We start from the raw sequence: 22,384 nt of genomic DNA, 5'->3' as shown, positions 1-22,384 counted from the left end.
CCTGTCCCAACTTTTTTGAGATGTGTTGCTGTCATGAAATTTCAAATAAGCCAATATTTGGCAGGAAATTTCAAAATGTCTCACTTTCGACATTTGATATGTTGTCTATGTTCTATTGTGAATACAATATCAGTTTTTGAGATTTGTAAATTATTGCATTCCATTTTTATTTACAATTTGTACTTTGTCCCAACTTTTTTGGAATCGGGGTTGTAGATGGTAACAATCATCGAGTCTCCGAAGTCCATGGAGATGTTTGCTCAAGTCCAGATCTTGATAAGCTGGTGCAGCTGATGCCGAAGATAGCAGTGTGTGGCAGTGGGGGCGTGGTCAAGCGCCGGTCTGTGACAGGAGGGCGGAGTCAGGGAAGGTAAGTGGCAGAATCACTTCACCTGAGAGCAATTAACCTGTGTTTGTGTGTCTTCCCAGCAACCACGCCCTATATAAGGAGAGAGAGAGCAGAGGAAGTGAGCTCTCTCCCGCACCAGACGACTTGTGTGTGCATGTGTGTCTGGATGACTGAGAGTGTGTTTGACTGAAAAGTGAAACAATAAATAGTTTTTGGAACTCAGTTCTGTCCTGCCGTACTTCTGTGCTCCACCCACCTGCTCTGACCGCTACAGTGGTGCCGAAACCCGGGAACTGGAGCACAGCAGCCTCACAGCCCCATGGAGTCCTCCCCGTTTGCTGAACTAGTCCACGCCCTTGCCACGGCCCAGCAAAGCCAGCACCAGGCGCTACTCACCCTCCGAAAGGAGCAAGAAGAGCGGTTCGAGGCCCTGGTGTTGGCCCAACAAGAAGATCGACAGGCGTTCCGGCACCTCCTCGCGTCGGCGGGGTCCACCAGCGCTCCTACTGCAGGCCCGTCTCCCCTCACTGTCACCAAGATGGGCCCGCAGGATGACCCCGAGGCGTTCATCACGCTCTTTGAGCAAGTCGCCGAAGCCTCGGGGTGGCCGATGGAGCAGCGCGCGGCGCGCCTCCTCCCCCTGCTCACGGGAGAAGCACAGCTGGCCGCGCTACAGCTCCCCGCCGACCGCCGGCTGGCCTACGCGGACCTCTGCCGGGCCGTCCTCCAGCGCGTGGGGCGCACTCCAGAACAGCAGCGCCAGCGCTTCCGCGCGCTGCGCTTGGAGGAAGTCGGCCAGCCGTTCGCGTTTGGCCAGCAGCTCCGGGACGCCTGCTGGCGGTGGCTGAGGGCCAACAACCGCGATGCCGAAGGAATCCTCGACCAGGTGGCACTGGAACAGTTCGTCGCTCGCTTGCCAGCAGGAACTGCGGCGTGGGTCCGGTGCCACCGCCCGGCGTCGCTGGATCAGGCAGTCGAGCTGGCGGAGGACCATTTGGCGGCTGTCCCAGCAGCCGGACGGCAGAGGACATCATCTCTTCTCTCCTCTTCTCTCTCTCTCTCTCCCCCTCCTCCTGTGTCCCGTCCTCGCCCCATTCCCCCACCGCGGAGGCGGGGGCCGGCCCCACCCCAGCCGGCCCGCCGCACCTGCGGTGCCCTCCCGTTTCTCCCTTCTGTGTCTGTCTCTCCCCCACCTCAGGTGAGTGAACCCCAGATCACTGGTGCAGAGGGAAAGCCCGGGCCGGTTGGCTGGCGCTGCGGGGAGCCGGGCCACCTTCAACAGCAGGGCGCGACAATGGAAGTGTGCGCGGTGGTTCGGATCTCTGACGCGCCAGAGGCCGCCCTCGATCGGGCCGGAGCGTATCGCATACCGGTGAGTATCCAAGGGGCTACATATCAGGCTTTGGTGGATTCTGGTTGTAATCAGACCTCAATTCGCCAAAGCCTGGTTCAAAACGAGGCATTGGGGGGAGCACAAGGGGTGAGGGTGTTGTGTGTGCACGGGGATGTTCACCGCTACCCTTTGGTGTCGGTCCACATTATTTTCAGAGGGGAAAAATTTATAGTGAAGGCGGTGGTTAATCCTCGCCTTACCCACTCTTTAATTTTGGGGACTGATTGGCCAGGATTTCGGGGTTTAATGACACGCCTAGTAGAGAGTGGGTCCTGCCATTTGACAGGGGGAGGTCCCAGTGTCGCTTTGGCGGGAGCAGCTGTCACAGAGCCGTCTACGTCATCTCCGCGTCAGAGTGAGGAGCCGCCGGCCCCTCCTCTCTCTATTGGGGAATCCCTCGCGGATTTCCCATTAGAGCAGTCGTGAGACGAGACTCTGCGGCATGCGTTTGACCAAGTGAGAGTAATCGATGGTCAAACGCTCCCGCCGAACGCCACCCCGTCCTTCCCCTACTTCGCGATTATGAAGGATAGATTATACCGAGTGACGCAGGACACTCAAACTAAAGAGCGAGTCACGCAGCTTTTGATTCCAAAGAGCCGCCGGGAATTGGTATTCCAGGCGGCGCACTTTAATCCCATGGCTGGACACTTAGGGCAGGATAAAACACTAGCCCGAATAATGGCCCGATTCTATTGGCCGGGGATTCGCGGCGATGTCCGTAGGTGGTGTACGGCATGCCGCGAATGCCAGTTAGTAAATCCAGCGGCCATTCCGAAAGCGCCTTTGCGCCCTCTACCGTTAATCGAGACCCCGTTTGAGAGAATTGGGATGGATCTCGTCGGGCCATTAGATCGGTCAGCACGAGGGTACCGCTTTATATTAGTTCTGGTGGACTATGCAACGCGATACCCGGAAGCAGTGCCTCTGCGCAATATCTCAGCACGCAGTATTGCAGAGGCACTCTTCCGTGTCATCTCCTGAGTTGGAATCCCGAAAGAGATTCTGACTGACCAAGGCACTACGTTTATGTCACGAACACTGCGCGAACTGTATGGGTTATTGGGGATTAAGCCTATCCGCACCAGCGTATATCACCCACAAATGGACGGTTTAGAGGAACGGTTCAACCGCACCCTCAAAAATATTATTAAGAAATTCGTAAGTGAGGACACACGTAATTGGGATAAGTGGCTCGAACCCTTGCTGTTCTCAGTGCGAGAGGTCCCCCAAGCCTCCACGGGGTTCTCCCCGTTCGAATTATTATATGGGCGTAAGCCGCACGGCATCCTGGACGTGCTGCGGGAAAATTGGGAGGAGGGACCTTCACAAAGTAAGAATGAAATTCAGTACGTTATGGACCTGCGCGCAAAACTCCACACGCTCACCCACCTAACTCAGGAGAATTTGCGGCAGGCCCAGGAATGGCAAACCCGCCTGTACAACAAGGGTACGCGCCTTAGAGAGTTCACACCGGGAGATAAAGTACTCGTACTGTTGCCCACGTCGAGCTCCAAATTGATCGTCAAGTGGCAAGGGCCCTTTGAGGTCACACGGCGAGTCGGGGACGTCGACTATGAGGTGAGGCGAACAGACAGGGGTGGGGCGCTACAGATCTACCACCTCAATCTGCTGAAACTCTGGAATGAGGAGGTCCCCGTGGCGTTGGTGTCGGTAGTTCCGGAGAAGGCGGAGCTGGGGCCGGAGGTTCAAAAAGGGACATTGGCATCACGTACCTCTCCGGTCCCCTGTGGAGACCACCTCTCCCCGACCCAACTCATGGAGGTCGCCCAGTTGCAGGCCGAGTTTTCGGATGTGTTCTCACCCCTGTCCAGTCGCACTAACCTCATAGAACACCACATAGAGACACCCCCGGGGGTGGTAGTGCGTAGCCGCCCTTACAGGCTACCCGAACACAAAAAAAAGGTGGTTCGGGAAGAACTTCAGGCCATGCTCGAAATGGGCATCGTCGAGGAGTCCCACAGTGACTGGAGCAGCCCGGTGGTCTTGGTTCCCAAGGCCGACGGCTCGGTCCGGTTCTGTGTGGACTATAGAAAATTCAACGCAGTGTCTAAATTCGATGCGTACCCAATGCCTCGTATTGATGAGCTGCTCGATCGACTAGGCACGGCTCGCTTTTACTCGACACTGGATTTGACGAAGGGATATTGGCAGATCCCCTTGACTCCATTATCCCGGGAGAAAACGGCCTTTTCCACACCGTTCGGCTTACACCAATTTGTCACACTTCCGTTTGGGCTGTTTGGGGCGCCCGCTGCGTTTCAGCGGCTGATGGACAGGGTCCTCCGGCCCCACGCCACCTATGCGGCCGCATATTTAGATGATATTATCATTTATAGTAATGACTGGCAGCGGCACCTGCAACACCTGAGGGCCGTCCTTAGGTCGCTGAGGCGGGCGGGACTCACTGCCAACCCAAAGAAGTGTGCAATTGGGCGGGTGGAAGTACGGTATCTGGGCTTCCACTTGGGCAACGGGCAGGTGCGTCCCCAAATTAATAAGACAGCAGCGATTGCGGCCTGCCCGAGGCCCAAGACCAAAAAGGGGGTGAGACAGTTCCTGGGGCTGGCTGGCTACTATCGTAGGTTTATACCTAATTATTCGGACGTCACCAGCCCGCTGACTGACCTCACTAAAAAGGGGGCGCCAGACCCGGTCCAGTGGACGGAGCAGTGTCAGCGGGCTTTCTCTGAGGTAAAGGCTGCACTGTGTGGGGGGCCACTTTTACACACCCCTGACTTCTCTCTCCCTTTTACATTACAGACGGATGCGTCGGACAGAGGGCTGGGGGCCGTTTTGTCCCAGCAGGTGGAGGGGGAGGACCGCCCGGTCCTGTACATTAGTCGGAAGCTGTCAGTGCGTGAGGGGCGCTACAGCACGATTGAGAAGGAGTGCCTGGCGATCAAGTGGGCGGTCCTCGCCCTCCATTACTACCTGCTGGGGCGCCCTTTCACCCTCTGTTCGGACCACGCGCCCCTCCAGTGGCTCCACCGCATGAAGGATGCCAACGCGCGGATCACCCGTTGGTATCTGGCACTCCAACCCTTCAACTTCAAGGTGGTCCACAGGCCGGGGGCACAGATGGTCGTGGCGGACTTCCTGTCCCGTCAAGGGGGGGGGGGGGGGGGAGTCGGCTTCAGGCCGGACGGGCGCCCGGCCTGAGTCGGGCGGTGGGGGTATGTGGCAGTGGGGGCGTGGTCAAGCGCCGGTCTGTGACAGGAGGGCGGAGTCAGCGAAGGTAAGTGGCAGAATCACTTCACCTGAGAGCAATTAACCTGTGTTTGTGTGTCTTCCCAGCAACCACGCCCTATATAAGGAGAGACAGAGCAGAGGAAGTGAGCTCTCTCCCGCACCAGACGACTTGTGTGTGCGTGTGTGTCTGGGTGACTGAGAGTGTTCGGTTTTCTGTGGTTTTGTCCCCACCGAAGAGGGCGCTAGAAGAGCGAGACTTGGGTATAACTCAGTGTCCAAAATGTTTTGTTTATTTTTCTCTCTTTACTTGTGACACGGCAGCAGGTTATAAACCTGTGGAAAACACCGAAGTTGTGCTATGCATTAGATGCCATAATTATATAAATAACAAATAGAAAGTCATTGTAATATAAATGAGCAATCCATATAAATACACACAAATGCATCCTTAAAGCATCAGCAAATTACTGTATAAATATCTGCAGCTTGTATGAATAATTAATCTTTAAAGCATTACCAACAAGATCCATAAACATCAACATTAGAATGCACAACAGCTAATTTGTATAACAAACAACAGACATTACACTTAATCCATTTCGTTACATACACAACACCAGAGCCATTACTACAATTATCACGTTCAAAGTAGCAGAGACAAGAACCCATTTACAAAGCCGAGTAAGTGAACCACATCTCCCATCATGCACTACTGGAAATAACTACGACTACAGCCCCCAGAATGCAACGCGAATCAGGAAGCAAAGTGCAATAGCGCTTCCATTCAAAAGTTTGTCCCGTCATCTCAGACAAGTAAACTTAAGCATTAATCGGAGGATTAAAACAACGCACTAGCCAAGCGACCATAGTGACAAAGTCATTAACTTCTGACCAGTTGAAAAACAGCAACTGACGATCAAGCAGTTAACAACAAACCAGCGAGAGAATATTAAACCCAGCACCTTACCGGTGATGTGCGTCGCTCTTCCAGCATGCAATTGGATTTTGTCTCTGTGCGTGCTCGCTCCCGTTTATCAACACATTTCACGGAATATTACCAGCCAACGGCAAGCCAAAACACCAAACCAGGTGAGTGTCCCCACCCACCTAATCAGCTGAGCAACATTACTTGTGATCACCCATGTGTTGACGTTTTCTACCCTCCACCAAAATGACAGTGCGCAAAACACCTCCCACTTGACTGAATGATCGCAAGATCCAATGAAGTCACAATTTCTACTAATTTCTCCCTTTCAGAGTCTTTTTTTTTTTTTTTCCAGTGCATGATGCAGATTTGCAGTTCTTCATAATGTGCATGAGTATGTACGTGCATGTATGCATGTGTGTGCATGTGCTGAACATAGTGGCAGCGTTCGGCGTACACCACTATGTCAGATTAAGGCAGAGGACCTTGATCCTCCACCGGAAGAAGGACCACGAGCCTTCTTACATCCCTCTTTATCACAGTGGTAGACAAAGGAGAGCTGCTCTTCTTGCAGCTGCTCGACTGTGATGCGGGAATGCCAGTGCAAATTGTGATGTCGGCATCTCGGACGATCCCCTTGTTGTCAGGGAAGACGGAGAGAATTCTGCCCAGGCGGAACTGACCTCTCAGGGCATTTGGGTCAGCTACCCAGACAAGGTCGCCGACTCTAACGTTTCTCTCTGACTGATGCCATTTCTGCCGAACGAAGAGATTTGGGCCAGCAAGCTCCCTCCATTTTGCCCAGAAGCGATCCACCCCAATTTGGATAGCCCGCAACCGGCGCCAGGAATGGGTCTCCAGGTCAAGGCCAGTCGTGTCTCCAACCATCGTTGCCCGACCCAAGATGAGGGAGTTTGGTGTCAGGTACTCGATGGAGTTCTCCTGCTCTTGAGCCCTGGCATCGATTGGCCGTTCGTTGGTTAAGTTGGCAGCCTGGTAAAGGAGTGTCTGTAGCTCTCCCCATGTGAAGGACCCTGTGGTCCCACCGAGGTTCGTGAGAGCCCTTTTCAGAAGCTTCACAGCAGCCTCTGCAGCTCCATTCCTATGTGGTGCATCTGCCGGGTGAAACTCCCACTTCCACTCAGTTCCATGTCTTGCAGCCACATTTTCCATGGATAAGGTCTGCAGGCAATCCAGATGCTTGTAGAACTGCTGTAGAGCTGGTTTGGTGCCGATGAAGTTCGTCCCCCGGTCGGACCACAGTTTCTTTGGATGCCCCCTCAGGGCGACAAAACGGGTGTAAGCCAGGAGGAAGCTTTCTGCTGACTGGTCATCAGTGAGGTCCGCATGGACTGCTCTGGAGGCCATACAGCAGAATATGATCCCCCACACCTTCTTTGACGTCCTTTTTTTCACACTATCCTTGACCTCAAAGGGGCCAAAGAGGTCAAGGGTGGTGAATTCGAAAGGGCAAGCTCTTTGGGTGCGTTCAGGGGGCAGGTCGCTCATGACTTGCTGGCACATTTTTGCTCTACGCTTTGTGCAGGTGATGCATTTGCTCTGCACCTTTTTGACGAGTCTTCGTCCCTGCACTATCCAAGCCTTTTTCCGTGCTCGCAGAAGAGTTGCAGCGATGCCCTCATGATTTTCTTCATGAGCTTCGTTGACCAGAAGAGCTGCGAGCCATGACTGGTATGGGATCAGTGGTACAGTCACTTTATCCTCATCCAACGACTGGACTCTTCCTCCACAGACAAGTAGACCCGTGGTGGGATGTTTTTGAACGACCAGGCGATCAAGTGTTGAGTCTTGGAACTTGACGTTGTGTTGGGCCTCGAGGGCCAAGAAGTTGAAGGCGGTAGCTCTTTCATCAGTTGAGAGGCATGTTTTTGCCTCCCACTTTAGGGCTCCTGAGGTCTGGGTGCGTTTGCTCAGCCAGATGTCAACTGCTCTCTTCAGCCAGCCAAGAGCTCCACACAGACGTGTCAGAGAGCTGAATCTTTTTGGTTCAACTAGTTTCACGAGAGCGATGATGTTTTGGGCGGGCCATTTCAAAGGCTGAGCTGTGGCGGACAAGACTGTTGCTGAAAATGCCTTCCTTTGAAGCGCTGAAACATCTCCAATGACTGAGGAGATAACTTCTCCAGCTGTTTTCACAGGCCATTCTTCAAAGGGGAGTTTTAGGAATCCAGGGCCTTCCTGCCATGCAGATCCTTCTGCAAGGTCCTCAGGGGTTGCACCCCTTGTGATGAGGTCAGCAATATTTGCCTTCCCTTCAACCCATCTCCAGCTGTCGACGGGCCCGGCTTTTTGGATTTCCCCTACTCGATTTGCAAAGAAGGATTGATAGCCATAGCTATCCTTCTGGATGGCTCCAAGAATGGTCTGGCTATCGACTATGTGGACCCACTTGTCGACTTGGATGTAGCAGTGCTTTTCGAAGTAGGACCTCAGGCGAGTTGCGAAGACAGCCCCACACAGCTCTGCTTTGATGGCATCACCCTTTTGGTCTAGAGGAGTTAGTTTGGCCTTTGACTCGACTAACCTGACAATGATTCCATCAGCGGTCTCCCAGCGGAGGTATAGAACGGCTCCATATGAAGCTTCACTGCCGTCAGAGAAAGTGATGCCCATGGGGCGGCCCATGGCTCCAGGGGGAGTGAGGCTTCTAGTGAACCTCACCTTGCCGAGTCTTACGCACTGCTCGAAGAGGGTTATTGCAGCCTCCCTGAGATGCGGTGAGAGGGGTTCATCCCAGGTGTCTTTGACAGGACGGTCTTTCCCGGCCTCCTGAAAGGACTCCCTCACCAGCATCACACCCCTTTGCTTGATGGGTGAGGCTAAGCCAATAGGGTCGTAAAACCCAGCGACTTGGCTTAGCAGTACTCGGCGGGTGAGGGGGTCAGGGGTGTTAGCACGAACCTCTTCCTCTTGTAAGTCCAGCCCTGTTCTCATTTTTCCTCTTCGTTTTGAAAAATTTACAGAGGTGAGCAGGCGGAGCTTGTCGGAGTCTGGCTCGTAACCTAGACCGAGTGCCTTACTTTCCTCGTCTCGCATCTGATTGGGGAGTACCAGGGTCTTGGGCTCTGTTGCTCTGGGACAGTCAGGTTCTTCCCCCCTCCCACTTCGGCCAGTGAGGACCCACGGCTTGAGTGAGAAGCCACCCGCTTTGAGTATCTCCTCGACTCCCTCAGTCATCTTGGTAAGAGCTTGGAGGTCATTATAAGACGTCAAGATATCATCAACGTAGCAGTCCTCTGTCAGAATGCAGCGCTCTGGGATCATGGATTCAAACTGGGGCAGGTTGGCGGTCTCTCTCATGGCTACCTGGGCGATACAACCAGCAGGTTTGTCACCAATATTAACTCTTACCACTGCAAAATCGCCAATCTCTTCCTTGGGGTCATCTCTCCAGAGGAATCGGTGGAGGTGTACCTCCTGATCTTTCAGCCACACCGAGTTGTACATTTTTCTGACGTCGCCGAGGGCTGCGTAGAGACCACTCCTAAATCTCAACAGGACTCCTCGGATGGGATTAAGAACATCAGGGCCTTTATGGAGTAGGTTGTTCAAACTCATCCCTTTGAACTCCTGGCTGCTGTTCCAGACTATCCTCACTGGCGTGGAGCTGGAGTGGGGATTGGGCGCGACCAGGTGGCTGATGTACCACACTGGCCCGTTCCAAGCTTTGATCTGTTCCGTGGTGAGTTTGACAGCGGCTCCTCTTGCCACCATGTCATTGATTTGGTCTCCATATGCAGCTTTCCACAGTGGTTCTTTAGCTAGCCGGGCCTCAGCGTTTCTGAACGTTGCTTCCACAGCTTGGCGGTTATTTGGCAGACTTGCAGGGTTGACCTTCCACGGGTAAGCTGCGTCCCAGTGAGGAGTATCACTGTGCTTATCAGTCAATACATACGAGAGACAGCCTTTGATCTTCTCAAGTTCCCTTTCTTCTCCAAGGGTCATTTCTTGGCCACCCGGAGAGCACTTGCCGCACTTGCAGCTCCCGCACTTTGGGCTGCATGCTGCCCCGATGCTATCCCACTTGAACCATTCGAACACTTCTTTGTTCGTGGCAGCGGTGTTGCTGAAAGCAGTCGGTGGAAGCTCTTCGGCTGGGACAAGAATCTCTTGGTAAAGCCTTGACGAGGTCCTCATTGTTCGTGCGAAGTGGGTCTCGGACTGATGGAGTGTTAAGTCCACTGACTCGAAAAGGTCGGGGTGAGTGCCACCAACTGTTTTGCCGAGTGGCCCATCCCAAAGGACAAGATCACCCTCCCTCTTTAACGGTTGAGGAACCAGACGACCCTCCCTGTGGCTGATTAGGAGGTCAATGGTCTCAGGCCGAGCAAGATCTGCCGCAGCAACACCAGGGAAGATTTTCTGGAGTTGTGCTGGGGTGACTGGGTGGCTAACCTCGGCAATGCTCTCTAGCCCATAACAGAGTAGCCTGTGTTCAGCTACTGTGCCTTTAGCAGTCTTCACTCGCAGCCGAAGGGAATATCTGCTGGTTTTGACCGTTTTGGTCATGCCTCCGACACCATGCACTATTAGGCGAATGCTCTCACCACTCAACCCAAGCCTTTGGGCGGCACAATGAGTGATATAGTTGGTGTCGGAGGCAAGATCTAGCAATGCCCCGATAAGCTGACCGGAGTTGGTCGTGACTTCCAGGAGCATCATCACCACTGGATGCTCTAAGGGCGCTTTCCCAGCAGAGCAGGTTATAGCAGAGGTAGTCTTATTTGAGAAGGCCTTCCGGAATTCCTCCCTGAGCTCAGGGGTAACTTTTGCCAATAGCTCCTCCTGGTGGCTGGTCAGGCCAAGGCCTTTGCCATTTGATTTTTTCCTGGCACTTTCCAGGGGCACTGATCTGGAGCACAACAGATAATGGTGGGGCTCTTCAGCTCTGCAGTCTGCCTTTGTGCAGACAAATTTTTTGTTGCCGCAGACAGGTTGAGAGTGGGGTCCAAGACACTGAGAGCACAGCTTGTTTGCATTAAGATGGCTTTTCTTGCTCGGCAGATCCATTTCTCGGAACGCGGTGCATGCAAAGAGCCTACCTGCGTGGGATGAATCAGAGCAGGCCGTGCACGCTTGCGGCTGGTACCCCTTCTGGCCAGAGGTGGCTTTGGAGAAAGCCTTTTTGGCAGATTTGTCCACATATGATTTTGCCGGGGGGGTTCCTTCTCTCAGGCTCTCATCAAGCTGGTCGAGCTCCTCCAGTACCGCCTCCTGTTTCTGGAGGTACAGCAGCAGACAGTCAAAGTGAGTTTGGGGGGTGAATCCATGCAAGGGCTCCGCCTTATACTCGATCCACTTTTCTTTGAGTGAGCTGGGTAGCTTCCGTTCCAGTGACTGCGCGACAAGCCTGTTCTTCAAGATGTCCTCCTCTCCAAGTATGACCAGGTTGCTCAAGGCCCTCTCCACGGCCTGGATCAGTTCAATCGCCTTCCGGGGATCATTTCCCTTCACGGGGGGTAGGCTTTCAATATCCTCAGCAATTTTAAGGACAATTCTTGCCTTATTTCCGAAACGATTGTCAAGGCGCTTGAACATCTCTTCAGGGCTTGAACAGCTGGACAGAACCAAGTCCTTTTTGACTCTTTCACTCAGACTTGCCAGCAGGTGGAACCGTGTTACTCCAGCCGTTCTCATTGGATTTCCTAGCTGTTCCAGCTCTGCCCACTCGGCCTTCCAACGATAATAATCCGTCATATCTCCTGAGAAGACAGGCAGCCGAGTTCGTTCGAGGCTGATTTGTGGCTTGGAGATGGTCGGCATGCTAGGCGATGGCGGGGGCTCTGATTTGGGCTTGCGGCTAAGTTTTTTCCAATTCAGCTCCCACTCCCGTGCTCTGCTTTTGAGTTTGAAGATTGTCTGCTTGTGGGGAGTCACTTTGTCAGAGACGAGCCGTTCCCAGGTTAGGACTTTCTGCTCCAATTCATGGATTCCTTCGAGAAGGCCATCACGCAGGGCGTCAAATTCATGCTCTAGCATCTCTGCAATATTAGCATGTTCCACTTCTTTGCATGTCTCCTCGGTTCCTTCTATGTGGAGCTGAATTTCGGACTTTGCAAACTTGTCGTACAAGATATCCCTGGCCAGCTGCATTGAGTCACCATAGACAGAGACACACTGCTCAACTTTTATTTTTGTCCTCCTCGCCTCCTCTTCACTGCCCTCCACATCTTCCACGGCCTCCAAGAAAGCTAGTGCAGTGTCGTGCATCCTGTTGAAATCAGCACTGAGTGCACGCATCTCATCAATAATTGCTCCCTTTTCCATGATGGTCGCAGTGAGAGAAAGCTTATTAGCGCGTCTGGTGAATGCTGCTTGAGCAGAGGATCGTTTCCCTTTTAGTTCTGTTATTTCAGCGGAATCCATTTTCCTTTTGTTTGATGATTTTAATGTTTGTTGAGGTGAAGTTTATTTAGAGGGATATTTGACTTTTTGTCTTCCTCTTCTTTCTTTACGGCACCTCGGTTTATAACTGTTCGGTTTTCTGTGGTTTTGTCCCCACCGAAGAGGGCGCTAGAAGAGCGAGACTTGGGTATAACTCAGTGTCCAAAATGTTTTGTTTATTTTTCTCTCTTTACTTGTGACACGGCAGCAGGTTATAAACCTGTGGAAAACACCGAAGTTGTGCTATGCATTAGATGCCATAATTATATAAATAACAAATAGAAAGTCATTGTAATATAAATGAGCAATCCATATAAATACACACAAATGCATCCTTAAAGCATCAGCAAATTACTGTATAAATATCTGCAGCTTGTATAAATAATTAATCTTTAAAGCATTACCAACAAGATCCATAAACATCAACATTAGAATGCACAACAGCTAATTTGTATAACAAACAACAGACATTACACTTAATCCATTTCGTTACATACACAACACCAGAGCCATTACTACAATTATCACGTTCAAAGTAGCAGAGACAAGAACCCATTTACAAAGCCGAGTAAGTGAACCACATCTCCCATCATGCACTACTGGAAATAACTACGACTACAGCCCCCAGAATGCAACGCGAATCAGGAAGCAAAGTGCAATAGCGCTTCCATTCAAAAGTTTGTCCCGTCATCTCAGACAAGTAAACTTAAGCATTAATCGGAGGATTAAAACAACGCACTAGCCAAGCGACCATAGTGACAAAGTCATTAACTTCTGACCAGTTGAAAAACAGCAACTGACGATCAAGCAGTTAACAACAAACCAGCGAGAGAATATTAAACCCAGCACCTTACCGGTGATGTGCGTCGCTCTTCCAGCATGCAATTGGATTTTGTCTCTGTGCGTGCTCGCTCCCGTTTATCAACACATTTCACGGAATATTACCAGCCAACGGCAAGCCAAAACACCAAACCAGGTGAGTGTCCCCACCCACCTAATCAGCTGAGCAACATTACTTGTGATCACCCATGTGTTGACGTTTTCTACCCTCCACCAAAATGACAGTGCGCAAAACAGAGAGTGTGCTTGACTGAAAAGTGAAACAATAAATAGTTTTTGGAACTCAGTTCTGTCCTGCCGTACTTCTGTGCTCCACCCACCTGCTCTGACCGCTACACAGTGTAACATATATAAACACAGATTACTGAAGTATATTGTATGTATATAAGTATGTTGAACACATGGCTTTATTCACATCATCTCCAAGTGTGAGTAAAGGGCAAGTTATAATTAAACTAAAGAGTATTGTGATGCATGACAAAAGAAACAGTTCATTGATCAAATCCTGAAATAATGTTCTGATAAAATGATGAGAATGTATTGAGAACTCACCTTCATAAACCTTTCACAACTGTTGAGTTCATGATGACTAATTGCATATTTCAACTAAAACAAAAATAATCAGATAATATAATTGATCAACTCCAATTATAGTTAATCACAATTTGATTAATTGTAATACAGTTCTTATACTGTATATTCTTATCCATAAAAACATTTGTTTCAACAGCAACTTAAAGGAGAAGTGTAAGTTTATAAAATTTTAACACAATGTCAAAGCCTAAATAAATTAGATCCAGAAAATCAAAAAAAAAAAAAAAAAACCCAAAAAACTGAAGCATCAAGAAATTCACTTAAAGGCAAATCTAAAAATATGACCTACCTTCTAATGCATCCCTGTACCTTTGCTCCTGTCCACCCAAAAAGAGAAAGAACTCAAATGAGTGAAAGCTGCCTGTATATAGAGCAGCACATAATTTACAGGAAATCAGTAAAGTTCTCTGCTGCATATCAACAAAGACATTGGCAGAGCATTTCCTGAGTATTGGTCTGTCTTCCTCTGTAGGCACCATTTTGTATGTTACAGTTTCCAGATATCAACCTGCAGTTTTACAAACCATTTCAACAGCTAATTACACATTTTCAGTTTTCAAAACCAATAAAGTCATTCCTGTTGTAGGGATGGATAGCCATGCCCATAACCAGAGTAACCATTTATGAACACACCAATCCCTGTACTCGATGCCATGTTCTATCTCCGCCCATTCTTCTGACTCCCTGTAATGGTATTGGATACAGAGATGATACCGGATACCAAATACAGTGATGTCATGACTGTGCTTTAAACTCGCGGCGGAATCGAAATTCTTTCTCTCTGGCTGTGGATTCCACGCGTGAAAGAGAAGCCGATGCATCGGTGATACAGAAGGACAGAGAACAAAGAATGAGCTATTGATACCGGACCTTTAGCCAAAGTTCAATGTATTTGATCTTCGCAGAGTTGTAATAATAACTGAACCGGTTTGTTACTGCAGCCCACGCAGTATTTTAAAGAGAAAAGGCGACCGGATCCCCTTTCCCTTTCTCAACGTCGACGAACTATAAACAAGATTCTTTCCAGATCATTGGATGACCAACGGAACACCGAAGATCTTCAGCTGACGAGCTGTAAAGTGAAAGGAACAAAACCATCTTCTCCCTGGACTTGCGCTCCGCACTGTCTTCGGATAACAGACGACGCACTTTCAAGCAAGAGCGATCTCAAGAAAAGCTGTGCTCGGCTCTGCTCCGGGAGAACGCTTCCAGATGACAGTAATTAAGTCGAGATATTTTAAGGAGCTTAAACAGGCTCGCTGCTGCCTTGAATTATAGCCAGCCCTCTCCAAGAAGTACTGTGAGTCACTCCACACTGTTTCCTCGTGTCCTCTCAGCGCTCTGACCACTTTCTGAAAGAAGTTCATCCAAAATGAGCCTTGTTGGAGAAACAAGTCGTGCTGATGAGCTCCATTTTCAGAGCGGATCTGTAGTTTCATTTTTTTGAAGCATATAAAAATCTTGAGGTTTGTTTCTACGTGGACGGTGTTATTGTTAATAAACCACCGTGCCGCATGCTGTTACAGGAAAATAATCAATCATTGGATGAAGTGAACATCCTGAAGCTGATGATTTTCCAACAACAGCATGTCCCTCGAGTGGTTTATTCTTTGTAGATAACAGCAGTTTTTCAACAATTATCATTTTTAACTGATTAAAAAAAGACACATCATTGGTTTGATTTTTGTCCATTTGTAGTTCGATTTAATGAACAGTTTAGTTCCTGCTCTCGCTGGCGTTATGACAGATTGTCGTTTTTGTGAAATGAGAAACCGTAAAGGAGTGTAAACTTCAATGTCCTGAAGACGTCAGAAGACCTGGAGCTTCACCCCTGACTGTGAAAGCGCTGACACTGGAGACTCCTTCCAGAAAAGGTCACCATATTAAAGGTCTTTAAATGTTTTAATTGTTTAATGTGCAGTGTCTTCTGGACAAGTCCATATGAGTGAGCTGTTGCGATGGAAATGATAATGTAGTCATATAAACCCCTGTGGAGCAACATTTTTAATAATTTTGCACTTCATGAGTACAGAATAAACAAACAAATTAATGTGTATTATTTATATAAAATATTCACTGGTCATAGTTCTTTAATGTTAGATGGTGGCACAGTTTCGTGTGTGTGTGTGTGTGTGTGTGTGTGTGTGTGTGTGTGTGTGTGTGTGTGTGTGTGTGTGAAGCATGAAGCACATTCAGACATGCTAATTTACCATTTACTCATCCAGAACTTTTCTCAAACAGCAACATATTGGTCATACAGTCACTTTCATAATCTCTCTCTCTCTCTCGGTCTGTAAAACGTTGTTTGTTGCTGCACAGGATGTGCGTGCTGCGTAGGCTAATTGTGCTACCGCTGTTTGTTCCTTTCCCTTCATTTGTGGGAAAATGGCTGTAATTGTTGCTCAGGAAATGTACACTGAACAGGTTCAGATGTGGTTTCAGCTGGAGAGCAAAGTGACAAAGCCGTCAGCTGAAGCTGAGCAAGCTATTGTTTTTCCTCTTCCCAGTATAGCTGAGAGAAAGAAAAACAGCTTTACGACACGGAAAAGGAGGTGGGGCTTAGAGAGGAACTGCAAGGATTTTTCTCATCTCATCTCATCTCATCTCATTATCTGTAGCCGCTTTATCCTGTTCTACAGGGTCGCAGGCGAGCTGGAGCCTATCCCAGCTGACTACGGGCGAAAGGCAGGGTACACCCTGGACAAGTCGCCAGGTCATCACAGGGCTGACACATAGACACAGACAACCATTCACACTCACATTCACACCTACGCTCAATTTAGAGTCACCAGTTAACCTAACCTGCATGTCTTTGGACTGTGGGGGAAACCGGAGCACCCGGAGGAAACCCATGCGGACACGGGGAGAACATGCAAACTCCACACAGAAAGGCCCTCGCCGGCCACGGTAGACCCCGAAGCCGTTTGTTTTCAGGATAATGGCTGGCTGATGAAATTATTGGCTGGCTAGCTGACTCAGCCAAAACCTTAATGGCTGCTGCAGCCACCAAAATGTTTATGGCTACAAATGGCTGATACTGGACGTCACTGTGTGGCATATATCCGGGCGAACGGATCAAACAAATGGGGGGAATAAATAGCAAATTACCACAGGTCCCCTGGTCTCTTACTTCATTGTAAATATAAATCTAGCAAGATTGTAGTTCAATGCTAATAATAAGCTAATCTGGATTGTTTGAGGAAGGCATCTAGCTATCTACTCTCACTAGCAATGACCAGTGAAGGACTGACTGGCAGCTATCTTACTATGATGAAAGTAGAGTGGTGGAGTACTTTTTTTTTTATCAATCTTGAAGTATGTGAAACAAACAAACAAACAAAAAAAAAATACCTTTACACTTTCCCTCAGCAGTGGCAAAGATTGCAGCCATCTCATCGATATCGGAGTCGATTGATGCTCTGGGTGGGTCCCCGGGTTCCCCAGTGTATCGTGGTAACGGTGTGAGGAGCGGGAAGCCAGACAGGTAGTCACAACGGCAAGCTTGTGGTGGCTCTCTGTGCTGTGATATCAGTTCTAAATCTCTACAGTGTATGCCTATACGTCTCTATTGTGTTACTACTAGTGTGTACAGTTGATCATGTTTGTGTCACTTTTCTTGTAGCTCATGATGTGGATAAACCCATTATTTGATGTACACAATTCTTAGTGGCTCAGCCAAATTTTATTAGATAGCGGCTCAAATTGGCTTACAAAATTATTGGCTGGCGGCGGCTCAAATTCTAAATGGCGGTTTTAGCGGCGCCTGGCGGCGGCTTCGGGGTCTAGGCCATGGGGCTCGAACCCGAACCTTCTCGCTGTGAGGCGACAGCACTACACCACCGTGCCGCCCTGCAAGGATTTTTATTTTTTTTTAAATTAGTTTGTTATTGTGGGAAAAACCCGCCAAATGTCACTGAATTCTGGTCAAAAGTTACAAAAAACATCAGTAAATAAAACATGCTGTCCGCTGTCCAGGCTAAGTCGAAGTCTTGACTCTGGATATCCCAGATCAGACTTTTTTTAATTATAAAATGCAATCTTTTTTTCTAGGAGTGAAAAAAATGTGATATTTTCCAAAATGCAGATTCCAGTAATCGGTCACAAGCAACAAATCACAAAAAGAATGTACAAAATCTGAGACATTCAGCAACAGCGATGTGAATTAACATGGAATGACTCGTTTGTGAACATGACGTAAGTCAGGGAAAGCATTCGTATCCTCCTTGTTTTAGAAAGCATAAATTTACGAACGTAACTAATGTAAACATCATCTGATCTGATGGAACTTCAAATTGCATAATTTCAGGTTTAAATAGCCAATGTATTTCAATTCTGCACATTAATTTCATGAACATTTTTAAGATGCATTTAAATAGTTCACTGGGAATCTAAATTTGAATGAATTAACTGGCAAAATGGATGCAAAATACATATAAACATCATGAATGAAAGATGCATGTCTCCACTGCATGTCACTTTCCCGAAAACATCATGTTCTCCTTTCATGCTGTTGTTTATCTGTCCAGTCATTTTAGCAAAACATTGTTCATAGCACAACATAATTTTTATCAATAGAGTATGCCATCTTCATGATTATCTTGATCTCACAAGGAACATCGAATTTGCTGTGAGTGGATTACATTTACACATGACATTTATGGATTATATTTTGCCATTGATCTACACACAATAGTCAAACAAGCATCAAAACAAAAACGTGAAAACACTGAAATCTCTCATTTAGACGCAGCGATGCTTGAAAGTTTGTGAAACTTTTTAAATTTTTGTAACAACATCAGATTTTCATACAAGTCCTAAAAGTAAATAAAGAGAAACCAATTAAATGAATGAGACTTAAACATAGGGCGGCACGGTGGTGTAGTGGTTAGCACTGTTGCCTCACAGCAAGAAGGTTCTGGGTTCGAGCCCAGTGGCCGGCGAGGGCCTTTCTGTGCGGAGTTTGCATGTTCTCCCCGTGTCAGCGTGGGTTTCCTCCGGGTGCTCCGGTTTCCCCCACAGTCCAAAGACATGCAGGTTAGGTTAACTGGTGACTCTAAATTGAGCGTAGGTGTGAATGTGAGTGTGAATGGTTGTCTGTGTCTATGTGTCAGCCCTGTGATGACCGGGTGACTTGTCCAGGGTGTACCCCGCCTTTCGCCCGTAGTCAGCTGGGATAGGCTCCAGCCCGCCTGCAACCCTGCACAGGATAAGTGGCTACAGATAATGGAATGAACTTAAACATAGTTGGTCATTTATTTATTGAAAATTATCCAATATTACATCTCAGTGAGTGGTAAAAGACTATGAACCCTTGTTTTCAGTGTCTCGTGTGAGCTCCTTGTGCAGAAATAACTGCAGCTGAATATCTGCTGTAACTGTTAATCAGATCCTGAACATCGGCTTGGAGGAGTTTTATCCTGTTCCTCTGTACGGAACAGCTTGAGCTCTGAGATGTTGCTGTGTTTCCTCACATGACCTGCTCACACAACATTTCTACTGGATTAAGGTCAGGACTTTAACTTGTTCATTCCAAAACATAAGCTTGATTCTTCAACCATTCTTTTGTAAAATGACTGTTTCGGAGTTATCCTGGGTCCCTTTATGACCTCGCAGACTCTTACATGCCTTGCTCTTGGAGTGATCTTTGCTGGTCCACTCCTGAGGAGGGAAACAGTGATCCTGAATTTCCTCCATCTGTCTGATTGTGGACTGGTGGAGATTGATTGCCAACCCATTGATTGAAAATACCTGACTCGAATTTCACCTTCAAATTAACTGCTAATTCTAGAGGTTGACATTCTTTTGCCACTCACTGATCTGTAATATTAGATCATGTTTTATCAATAAATAAATAGCCAAGGATAATATTTTTGTCTCATTTCTTTAATTGGGTTCTCTTTGTCTACTGTGGCAGCGGGGGCGTGGTCAAGCGCCGGTCTGTGACAGGAGGGTGGAGTCAGGGAAGGTAAGTGGCAGAATCACTTCACCTGAGAGCAATTAACCTGTGTTTGTGTGTCTTCCCAGTGACCGCGCCCTATATGAGGAGGGAGAGTGAGAGCGGAGGGAGCTCTGCCCTGAACCAGACGCCGGTTGTGTGTGTCTGTCTGGCTGTTTGAATGAATTATTGTTTAGCTGAAAAGTCTAGCAATAAAACGCTATTTTGGAATCTGGTCTCTGTCCTTCCGTCCTCTGTGCTCCACCCACACATAGGGAGTCCTACATCTACTTTTAGGACTTGTGTGGAAATGTAATGTTTTTGGTCACATTCATGTAGAAATATAGAAAATTCTCAAGGGTTCACAAACTTTCAAGCACCACTGTAAGTCTTCAGACCCTCGGCTGAATGCACTCCAAAACTGAGCTCCAGTTTCTGCTCATCAGCTCACTAATACCATTCCTATGGTGAAGCATGGTGGTGACAGCATACAGCCAAGACAGCTCTGCAGTGGCTTCAAGTCTGAATGTCTGTGAGTTGCCCAGCCGAAGCCGAGACCTGAACCTGTAGAACATTTGTGGAGGGAGCTGAAGATAGTAGTTTTCATCCAATCTGAAACTCAAGACTTACCCAAGAATATCCAAAGCTGTCATTCCTGCCAAAGGTGCCTCTACACTGAAAAAAGGGTCTAAATACTTGTCTAAATGAGATATTTTAGCTTTGTATTTTAAACAAATTTGCGATTGTTTCATTTGTTCTATGCAGACTGGTGGCTAGACAACTACGTACATCCAAACAATTTTAAATTAAACCTATGAGAAAAAATGTGCAAACATACTGTTCATATGGTTGGCTTTGCACCCTTAAGGACAAGCCCCAACTGGTTTTATCAGATAGAACCTTACCCTTGAAAGACATGATGAGAATGTGCCATGATCGGTATGTCTTTGCTGGTATTCTGTCTTTCTTCTGATGCTTCAAAAACAAAACAAAGCAAAAAAAATTATATATATATATATACATACACACACACATACAGAAAAATTAAAGGTACATAAAAGTAATTACAGTAAAGCCTCTATCCGTAATTTGTACTTGCCTTTCTTAAATATAAAACAGCTGTCGGTTAATTTTGAGAGCAACTGTTCAAAACTTGTGAACTCTCTTTTCTCTTTGTATTCACATTTAATACAACCATAATAGTACTTTATTCATTCACTAATTTTATGGAAAAGTGTTTCAGAGTGTTTTACTGGAAATTAAAAAAAAAAAAAGTTTTACAGTTTGAAAATCCAATTCCTTTAGAGTACAAAACAGTTGCAGGCAGCATAAAAACGATAAGAAAATAAATAAAACTACAATATAGAAAACCTATGACTGCAGGATACAGAGGCTGAACAATTAACAGTGTAATTGTGTAACACAGAGACTTTCCTCATCACCTCCAAGTCTTCGTGTTTGTGACTAAGTTCACCTGCACTAATTCTTTACAAAAGCAACAGAATCACAATATCATCCTTAAATTCATAAATAAAACTCAAGATAAAGCTGTTGCCAATGTAAACTTATATCTATCGAATAACATTATCTAAACAGCAACTGAAACAAACCACAGTGAAAGAATGACAGCAAGTTCATAAGATTTTAATTCCCTGTGAAAGGCCAGCCCAAAATCTGATAAATGAAGAAAACATCATCAATTATTATAATATAAAAGGCAAATAAAAATATATCACCTCCCTCCTAATGTAATCACCTTTTCCCTTGTCCATCCATAGAAACCTGAAACGAGTCCTCTGCTGCCTGTATTTATCACAACAACCCACCCTGCTTGGATCATGTGATTTATGGGAAATCACGAAAGAAATCAGAAAGACATTGTGGCAGCGGGGGCGTGGTCAAGCGTCGGTCTGTGAATGGAGGGCGGAGTCAGGGAAGATAAGTGGCAGAATCACTGCACCTGACGTGAATTAACCTGTGTTTGTGTGTCTTCCCCGTAGTGACTGCGCCCTATAAAAGGAGAGAGAGAGCAGAGAAAGGGAGCTCTCCCCATCCTGGACACTTGTATGCGTGTGTGCATGTGTGTGGGCGAGCAAAGTAAGCCACTGAAAAGCACAAAATAAAGTGTTTGGAAGAACTCAGTTTTGGCCTGCCATGCTTCTGTGCTCCACCCACCTTCAACTATTTCTACAGTGGTGCCGAAACCCAAGATGGAGCACAGAAGAGAACAGCCTCATGGAGTCTTCCCCCTTCAAGGACCTGGTCCATGCCCTTGCCACGGCCCAACAGAGCCAGCACCAGGCACTGGTAGCCCTCCGGAAGGAGCAGGAACAACGGTTCGAAGCCCTGGTGCTGGCGCAGCAGGAAGATCGCCAGGCGTTCCGGCACCTACTCTCGTCGGCAGGGTCCAGCATCACCACCGCCGCGGACCCACCCCACCTCAACTCTAACGAAGATGGGTCTGCAGGATGACCCCGAAGCCTTCCTCGCTCTTTTTGAGCAAGCAGTAGAGGCGTGGGGTTGGCCGGTGGAACAGCGCGTGGCGCGCCTTCTCCCCCTGCTAACGGGCAAGGCGCAGCTGGCCACGCTACAGCTCCCCACCGACAGCCGGCTGGTCTATGCCGACCTCCGCAGGGTCATCCTCCAATGTGTGGGGCGCACCCCGGAGCAGCAACGGCAGCGCTTCCGCGTGCTGCGCCTGGAGGAGGTCGGCCGGCCGTTCGCATTTGG

At 48.1% G+C, this 22,384-nt stretch overlaps 1 protein-coding gene and 1 long non-coding RNA gene across 7 annotated transcripts in view; one reads left to right on the top strand and one right to left on the bottom strand.

The window, feature by feature from the left end:
* LOC132886372 (uncharacterized) overlaps positions 1–21,487 on the bottom strand; it is a 30,348-nt gene extending 8,861 nt beyond the window's left edge. For 2 of the 6 annotated variants that reach the window (XM_060920957.1, XM_060920955.1), the window contains exons 1-4: positions 21,391–21,486; positions 20,560–20,629; positions 14,009–14,036; positions 13,678–13,731 (exon numbers count right to left, since the gene is read on the bottom strand). The gene's annotated coding sequence lies outside the window, so the exon portion shown is untranslated. Of the gene's footprint in view, positions 1–13,677; positions 13,732–14,008; positions 14,037–16,675; positions 20,219–20,559; positions 20,630–21,390 lie in introns of those variants that run through there. The other 4 variants (XM_060920956.1, XM_060920958.1, XR_009654686.1 and 1 more) reach the window with 4 other exon arrangements.
* On the top strand, positions 12,192–19,885 carry LOC132886388 (uncharacterized). Its single transcript, XR_009654687.1, has 4 exons — positions 12,192–13,261; positions 19,106–19,225; positions 19,333–19,509; positions 19,634–19,885. It is a non-coding gene; the product is annotated as an uncharacterized LOC132886388 (long non-coding RNA).
* Positions 21,488–22,384: the final 897 nt, after the last annotated feature.

Source organism: Neoarius graeffei, chromosome 5, assembly GCF_027579695.1.
Source record: "Neoarius graeffei isolate fNeoGra1 chromosome 5, fNeoGra1.pri, whole genome shotgun sequence".
NCBI lineage: Eukaryota > Metazoa > Chordata > Actinopteri > Siluriformes > Ariidae > Neoarius > Neoarius graeffei.
The sequence above is the reverse complement of the archived record's forward strand: the minus strand, read 5'-3'. Positions and strand labels throughout refer to the sequence as shown.